Genomic DNA, 8846 nt, shown 5'->3' with positions numbered 1-8846 from the left:
AAAGGCGGAGCTGAAGAGGGGGGTGGGATGGGCAGGGGGTGCACAGCGGGGAAGGGAGCAGTGGTTTAACTTGGCACTGTGACTACAGTAACTGATATGCTCAGTCTTTCTCTACAAGCCTCTCAGTGTTTCTCTTTTGTTCTGCTGACTTTCATTTGAAGCAATTTCCTATTATTTTTATTAGCTTTTCGATTTAGGGAAATTGCAGTCTTTCCTCATGCCCTCATCAGGAATGTTCTGCTGTGTGTGTTTAAAAGAATAAGCTGACCAAGAAAATCTGGGTGTTTAAAAATGCCCTCCCCACCCTGCTGTCTACTTACCAAGGGCAATGAACACCTGGAGCACTACATATTCAGTCTGTTGAGCTGGATGGGAAGAGGGTCAGTTGGAAGAAACAGGTGTTGTAAACCAGAGTACACAGCTCCCCGACCCCTGGGGGTTTCCTGCAATGTGCGGGGATTACCACTGGCCTGCTGAGCCCGTGCCTCCTTGCCTGAATCCCATTCAAGGAAACACAGGCTTAAAAGTACTGGTTTACCAGTACTTTAGATGGTTGATAAACCAACTTTCATCAGCCATCTTTTGATGGTTGATGAAAGTACAGGAGAGGACTGGGATGGTGGTGTCACTTGAGTCATTGACTTACTGTTGACCTACTCTTTGAGCCTCTGTTTACGGCTGCCATCAGACTCATTATTTACAAGGTATAAGAGTTCTAGGGTGGATTTGCCACCTCGTCTCTCATGGTGTCCAATCCCCTGTCTCCTTTCTGCCCCGAACCCTCTTCTGCTTATAAGAAGAGACTGTTACCAAAGGTGTGTGAGAGGCATGCAGTGCTGGCCATCAGCTTCAGTCTGGAGAGATCATCCTTGAATCCTGATAGTTATCGTCTTAAATTTATTTTGACAGGTTTTTCCTAGCCCTGTGAAGACTTGGTCCACCTGTATCTTACTTTCCTTAAAAAACCTTTTATACGTCCATGTACAAAACTTTTATAAGTCCATGTATTTTTCAGAATGCTAGCAAGAAGCTCCATTCACAGTTTGATGCTTCTCCCCACCTTACAGAATTATGCAAAAGAACTCCAGAAAAGCCTAGGAGAGTGAGTCCCGCTTGACCCTGTGACTCTGTGATGCACCGGGACAGTTTCAGCAGTTATAAAGTTTTGCTGTTCCCACATACCCAGCGTTTTGAGTTTTCTAGGTGGAACTTTCTGGGTATATTCTTTTCCTGCCCACAGGTCTCAGGTGTTTGGTTGTTGTTGTTGTTGTTGTTGATACTCATAGGGAACTAAACTGGGCACCAGGAGATGCCTTTGTGTGCTGGAGAGGTTGGCAGAGTCAGGTCTGAAAAAGAGCGTGTCTGGTCCTGGCCATTCTCCCAGGATGGGCGAGGACTGGCAGGGGCCTGAGGAGAACAGTGGCCCCTCTGTATGACCGCCACTGTCTTGTATGACAAGCCTGTCAGGAAAGGATCATGGAACTTGAATAAAGTCTGTAAATTCAGTATGTGTTTATGGGACAGAGGTTGGAAGGAAAGGACTAGGGTCTGGAACACTTAAGAATTTCTCCTTTTTCTTATGAGGTCCCTTGCTGACTTTTCTAACAGCCACAGGGTAATGTCAGATTGAAAATATGAACCCATATTTCCAGATGGGCTCCTGAATTCGCAAAGCCTCTACCTTGAGAGAATGGAACTCTTTTAACTGTGTTCAGGGAGGGCTGCAAATAAAGAAATGTCTTAATTCCAGCTTCAGCTTTCAGCTGGAATGTTTGCCTCTGATAAGGCGAGGACCTTGGAAGTGTAGAAACAAAGGTCTCTTTCTTCCAGGACTGCTGTTCCTCCTTCAATCTGCATCAGCTTGTCCAAGCTCAGAATTCTAAAGGCTGATGAAAATGTGTTGGGATTACAGCAGGAGCCGTTTTCTAGACCATGGTGTCTCCATCACAAAGAGGACCGCGGATTCTTTCTGTGGCTGCTGGTCTGGGGAGTCCTTCAGGGACCTGCATGGAGCAGATCTTCATCCTGACGAAGGCGTGCCCTTCTGACACCTAGGCTAAGCTGTTAGGTGTGGTCCAAGTGGCTTGCTTCTCCTTCTGCTGTGGGTTTCATCTTGGATGTCAGCATGATTTCACAAGGCATATTTGGTCAGGAGTAAGAAAGCTTCCTGCCAGATAAGCAGCAGAACCCGAGGACTGGCCTTTCCAGTCCTATTGAGACACAGTGTGCTGACCCTGGGATCAGGAGGCGGCTGGCAGTGTGACCACCTTTTTAATGTGTGTGTTTGTGCTTCTAGTGGTTCCTCTTGCATTCTGACTTTTCTCCATCTATTTTACGTTGTGAGGTGGGAGCACAGTTGTCACCCAGACCACGGGTCCAGCTATAGTCAGTTTGCCACCTCCTTAGCAGGAAATGCATGTGGGTCTTCCTGGGTCTTCAGTGAAGAAAGGCTGGACTCAAGACTTTTCCTCATAGGAGAGATTATGGATGCAAGCCAGACTAGATCCGTTCTTTTCAGGATGAGGCTGGTATTATTATGAGTGATGATTTTGATGTTGAATTTAAGCCACTACCCCTTTTTTTTTTTTTTGGCAACTGGAAGTTTAAGTATAGAAACAGAACATGTATTTTTAACAATTGCCAATTCTGACTGGTCCCAGTCTTATTTTATTAGTGATTGATTTTGTGGTTATTGGACTCAAAACTCCAAAATGAAAAGTATTTTATCTCTTGCTCTTCAAGAAGAAAAAAACAAATGCCTTTTAGTTTCTCCATCCCTTTGAACTCCAACAGAGAATTTGATGGATACAGCCTAGGCCTGAGCAGCTGCAGCTTTGGGTCTTTGGGCCAGTTTCTGACTGTGGCAGTTGATTTTAGGGTATCACATAAGGTCAAACCCCAGAAAATTGTAAGGAAAAGGCTGGACCTTTGCAGCACCTTTAGTTTCCAAAGTGAAAACAGCTTGGGTCTCTTTTTATTAAAGTTACAATGCTAATTATGACTTTAAAGTGTTTTTAGAGGTAATCAGCATTTTTCAAATTGTGTATTACTATAATGGCAAAGTTCTGTCTTGCGTTTGGAGATGCTGGGAAGTAAGGTCAGTCAAACACTTTGACCTCAGAGTGTAAATTCATGTATGTCAGGGAGGAAAGTTGTGTGAAGAGGTAGCCAAAGGAAACTTCTTCAGTAGTGCTGCTGCAAAGCCAGTATGTAAACACCAGGAGCCCAGGACTCTACACTGCTGAGATGGGAGGGAGCAAGTGTTCTTCGCTAAGGATCCTGGCATCACGTTTAATGGTGGTGTTTGATTTGGATTACGTTGATGTATGAGCTCAGCCAGAGACCTGACAGTTTTGACCAAGATTTGGAGAGCATGTGGGAAAGACTGTATATCCCTGGCCACTCTCTTCCGGGGTAGATGGAGAGCTCATTAGTTTGGGAAGTGGGTGGAGAGAGCAGGACTGACTGAGATCTGGTGAGCATCGGGAATGTTGGTTTCCTCCTCCCTTTGCCCGCAGTCACCCATGTGAACCATGTGAACCGTTTCCCCTCTCATTGCCCACACAGATTGTTGGTTCTCCTGGTCTCCATGTGGTACACAGCGTACTTTCTGCAGCCACTGCTCTGCTGCCTTGCAGATTTCATCCACAGGCTTGGTTGGTCACAATTTAGTAAGGTTTTTTCCCCCCTGTTTTTAATCTTCTGTTTCTCCCATTTTGAAGCTGCCGTTAGTGACAAAGGACAGGGGAATAGGAGGCTGACCCAGGGACACATTCAGGTTTCCTACACGGCCTCTGAACATGGCTCACTGCGTCCTGAGTTCACACTACTCATGTGTATGTGCTATGTCGCCTCAGTCGTGTCTGACTCTTTGCAGTCCTATGGACTGTAGCCTACCAGGCTCCTCTGTCCATGGGATTTACCGGGCAAGAATACTGGAGTGGGTTGCCATGTCCTCCTCGAGGGGATCCTCCCAGCCTAAGATCGGACCCAAGTCTCTCAAGTCTCCTGCATCGGCAGTCAGGTTCTTCACCACACTAGCTCCGCCTGGTCTCACTGCCCCATCCTCCATAGCCATCCACAGTCCTGATTTTGCCGGGGGAGGGGGGTGTCATAGAGTGGGACAGCTAACTACACTGATCTCTACAGGGTGTTACAGGTTCATCACCCTACCCCCAGGGGACAGAAGAGAAATACAAAGGAACAGAGGCACCATCTTTAAAGAAAAAGGCCCTTTATGTTTTGTTATCCGGAGTCTCATTTGTGAGGTCTGCTGAGCTTTCTTTCCCAGTCCTGTCTTCTTACTGGCTCCCTTTTAATATTGTAAATAGTAAGGAAAATGTTTTCACTCTGTAACTCAACACTAATTGAGAATCCTCTCTTGTTGATTGTGGGCCTTCGGAAATGTTTAATGCTTGATGGGTGGTTTGCATGACAGGGACTTTTTTTTTTTTTAACACCTTTATTGAGGCGTATTATCATAAAGTTTGCCCATTTCAAGTGTAAAAGTCAGTGATTGTAATAACTTTCCTGAGTGGCACAGACATACAATTCTGTTTTAGAACCTTTCCATCCCCTCAATAAGATCCTTCATGTCTATTTACGTGGTACCCATGGTACTTGGAGAAGGCAATGGCAGACCACTCTGGTACTCTTGCCTGGAGAATCCCGTGGATGAAGGAGCCTGGTGAGCTGCAGTCCATGGGGTCGCTAAGAGTCAGACACGACTGAGCGACTTCACTGTGACTTTTCACTTTCATGCATTGGAGAAGGAAATGGCAACCCACTCCAGTATTCTTGTCTGGAGAATCCCAGGGACAGGGAGCCTGATGGGCTGCTGTCTATGGGGTCGCACAGAATTGGACATGACTGAAGCGACTTAGCAGCAGCAGCATGGCGACCACTAATCTATTACTATAAATTTGCCTTTTCTGGACATAATCTCAATGGAATCATACAACCTGGTCTCTTGTATCTGCCTTTCTTCATTTAGTGTATTTTTGAGGTTAATCCGTGACATATAATTTATGTTACTAGTTTGTTCTTTATTGCTAAATCATATTCCATTGATGGATATACCACATTTTGTCAGCAGGGAGTCTTACTAAACTTGGACTTCAACTTCTTGGGGTCTAAATGGAACCCTGAGAACACAGGACTCATGGGGGAGCTGGTGTGCATGTCAAAGGAACTGCTTATCAGAACCAGCTCTGCCATCAGAAGCTCCACGAGGAACCTGAACTGCTGCAGAAATTTTTATAATTTTGCATCTTATTTTTTGTATGAAACTTTCATGCTGTCTGTCAGCATAATTAACAGCATCTGATAATTAACAAGTTAATGAGCATGTGTTTGAGCGGAAAGAAATGAAACCATCAATTCTGCGTTGGATATGTTTTTCTCCTCACCTAGAGGGAAGAATCTCTGAACTTCCTAAACAATGTTATTTCCATTACAAAGCTGAACATGTGTTAAGATCACGCTGCCTTTGTTGGATCGATTTAGAAGAGGACAGCCAGCAGAGGGGGTCACGAGAAAGGGAGTGGTGCATCCCAGCGGGTCTGCGCGCGGCCTACGCGTCTGCTGGTGTGGACGGTGAAGTGCTGACAGTGCCAGGGCAGCCCAGCACCTCCAGCAGGCCCAGGCCTGGACTTTGGACCTTTTCCCCTATTTCTCAGGTGTTTAAAAGCTGTTTCTGTTCCTTTTTTTCCCCTGTGTATACATTACATGGTAGTTGTTAACAGTTCTTTGTGGGAGGGGCAGAGCTTTAAAATTGAAGAAAATAATTTTCATAAAAATATCAAAAATGGAAAAAAGTTACTTTTTAAAAAATTTGCTATACAAAGTGGCAGCTGTTGAAAATCTATCTCATTAAAATGAGAATAAAATGCATTTGCTGGCAGTGGTACTGTTTTTCCTTCAGTGGGGTCATTATATTAGAGGAGGAAGGGGGGGTGTGTGTGCGTGCGTGTGCGTGTGTGTGTTTATATTAGAGGAGGGTGTGTGTGTGTGTGTGATTTAGTCTCAATATGAATCAGTTTTATTTGCACAATTTCCCACTCTAAACTGTTCCAAAAATCCCATCTCCATCGCTTAGTGCCTCTGGCTTGAACCTGTTTTATCTGTCAAGGTATAACACCTTTCTGGGGCTGTTGTGAAAATTTGACCACATATAATTTCAAATACAGCCTGGCATATGAGCAGCACTTAATACATGGTAGTAATATTGGCAATAATATGAGTACCTTTGAACAGAGGCAGTAACAGGAAATCCTTGAGCTTGAAAGATAGCTGTTATTTTTCCCGTTCCTGGGCAAAACTTACTCCTCTCTAGAAAACAAGTAAACAGATTCTGTATTTGCCTTTCAACTACTGAACAAGGTAGCTCAGAGGTTAAAGCTCCTGCCCGCAATGCGGGAGACCTGGGTTCGATCTCCTCCAGGGGTCGGGAAGATCCTCTGGAGAAGGAAATGACAACCCATTCCAGTATTCTTGCCTGGAGAATCCCATGGATGGAGGAGCCTGGTGGACTACAGTCTATGGGGTTGCAAAGAGCTGGGCACGACTGAGCCACTTCACTTTGACTTTTTACTTTACTGAACAAGTCTGAGAGCCTGCTAGGTACCTGGCATTGTGCTAGGCACCAGGGCTGCTGACGTTAATAAGCAGGCATCATTCCTGCTCTTGCGGAGGTAAGTTACTCTTTACACCTTGCTTGAACCTCCCATTGATTCTCTGAGAGGCTTTATTTTATATGGTAGAAAGATCAGGGGATCAGACCCTAGCCTATGGGTTTTGAGTGCTTTTCTTTGCCTCCTTCTTACAATCAGATTTCTAAAACTCTGACTTACCTATTTACAGCTTTTTGAGATACTGCAGTTATGTCTATACAGGGCCTGAACGATTCACAGCCTTCAAGATGTGCATCGTCCAGAACTTTCATTCAAAATTTAAGTATAATAAAGTACAGATACTGTAAACAGTACAGTCCATACATTTTCACCAAACTTTGTTGGTATAAGGGTATCATTCATTTTTAATCTTTGTATTAAAAACCTTCAGAGCACTCATCACAGTTGGCAGACATCTCAGTAAATGCTTGCTGACGGGGTGGCGTATGTGAGGCCGTGCTGTCCATGAGGTAACGCAGGTAGTGAGGCAATGCTGGCCTCTTCAAGTGCAGTTTTTGCTCCCAGCTGTCTTGCTTGGCTGTTGAGCTCAGATGAACACATGCATTCCCAACGGCTTGGCAGTATGGAATTCCATTAATTTATCCTAACTTGTTAGGGAAGGAGATTATAAATTTAAAGGAGAATCTCATTAAAAATCACTTACGACTTAACGACCTTCTGTACTGCAGAAGCCTGACTGGAGAATAAGCTACCCCATCACATCTCCTTTGGCCAAAGGAAACAGGAACACATCTGACCCTGTACACTTCAGTGTTGCCTTCATTTTTTCAACTAATATTTAGTAAGCACTCATGAGTTGGCCAGTCCCATCACTTCATGGCAAATAGATGGAGAAACAGTGGCTGACTTTATTTTCCTGGGCTCCAAAATCACTGCAGATGGTGATTGCAGCCATGAAATTAAAAGACGCTTACTCCTTGGATGAAAAGTTATGACCAACCTAGACAGCATATTAAAAAGCAGAGACATTACTTTGTCAACAAAGGTCCGTCTAGTCAAGGCTGTGGTTTTTCCAGTGGTCATGTATGGATGTGAGAGTTGGACTCTAAAGAAAGCTGAGTGCCGAAGAATTGATGCTTTTGAACTGTGGTGTTGGTCTTGAGAGTCCCTTGGACTGCAAGGAGATCCAACCAGTCCATCCTAAAGGAGATCAGTCCTGGGTGTTCATTGGAAGGACTGACGTTGAAGCTGCAACTCCAATAGTTTAGCCACCTGATGTGAAGAGCTGACTCATTGGAAAAGACCCTGATGCTGGGAAAGATTGAGGGCAGGAGGAGAAGGGGATGACAGAGGATGAGATGGTTGAATGGCATCACCGACTCAATGGACATGGGTTTGGCTGGACTCCGGGAGTTGGCGATGGACGGAGGCCTGGCGTTCTGCGGTTCATGGGGTCACAAAGAGTCGGACATGACTGAGCAACTGAACTGAACTGAACATGAAAGTGAAAAGTGAAAGTGAAGTTGCTCAGTCATTTCCAACTCTGTGACCCCATGGACTGTAGCCTACCAGGCTCCTCAGTCCATGGAATTTTCCAGGCAAGAGTACTGGAATGGGTTGCCATTTCCTTCTCCAGGGCATCTTCCCAACCCAGGGATTGAACCCGGGTCTCCCACATTGCAGGCAGATGCTTTACCGTCTGAGCCACCAGGTTGGCACTAAAGTCAATCAGCCTGTGCTCCTCACTGTGCTCCAAGACCTCCACTGTTCAGCTGGAACAGTAGAGCCCTGACAATGGAATGAAGTGACAGCTGTCCCCTGAAGAGCATAAATATGTCTTATTTAAATTCTTCACTAATTCTTCACTAAGAGTTTCAGATTCTAAATCCAAAATCCAGTGAGGTAACAATTCTTCCAGATTAGAACTGTCTGCTGTCCCCTAAATCCTACTGGAACTATCAAGAGAGGTATGATATGTCTAAGGTTATTCCTGGTGATGTTCCCCATGGAGAACACTTTGTTCCACTAAACATGGTCAGGCAAGGATTTTTACCCAGTTTGACAGGAGAAAATTGAGATCACAGGTTAACTGGCAGCCACGTGGCATATGAGTATCTCGCATGAGGGGTGGGGGCAGCACACAGATGGATTATCTAACTGTGTGGTGAGACTGCAGACCACAGGTCAAGCACCTGAGCATGGGGCTTTAAACCC

Source organism: Capricornis sumatraensis, chromosome 1, assembly GCF_032405125.1.
Source record: "Capricornis sumatraensis isolate serow.1 chromosome 1, serow.2, whole genome shotgun sequence".
Classification (NCBI taxonomy): Eukaryota; Metazoa; Chordata; class Mammalia; order Artiodactyla; family Bovidae; genus Capricornis; species Capricornis sumatraensis.
This window is presented reverse-complemented; position numbering follows the sequence as displayed.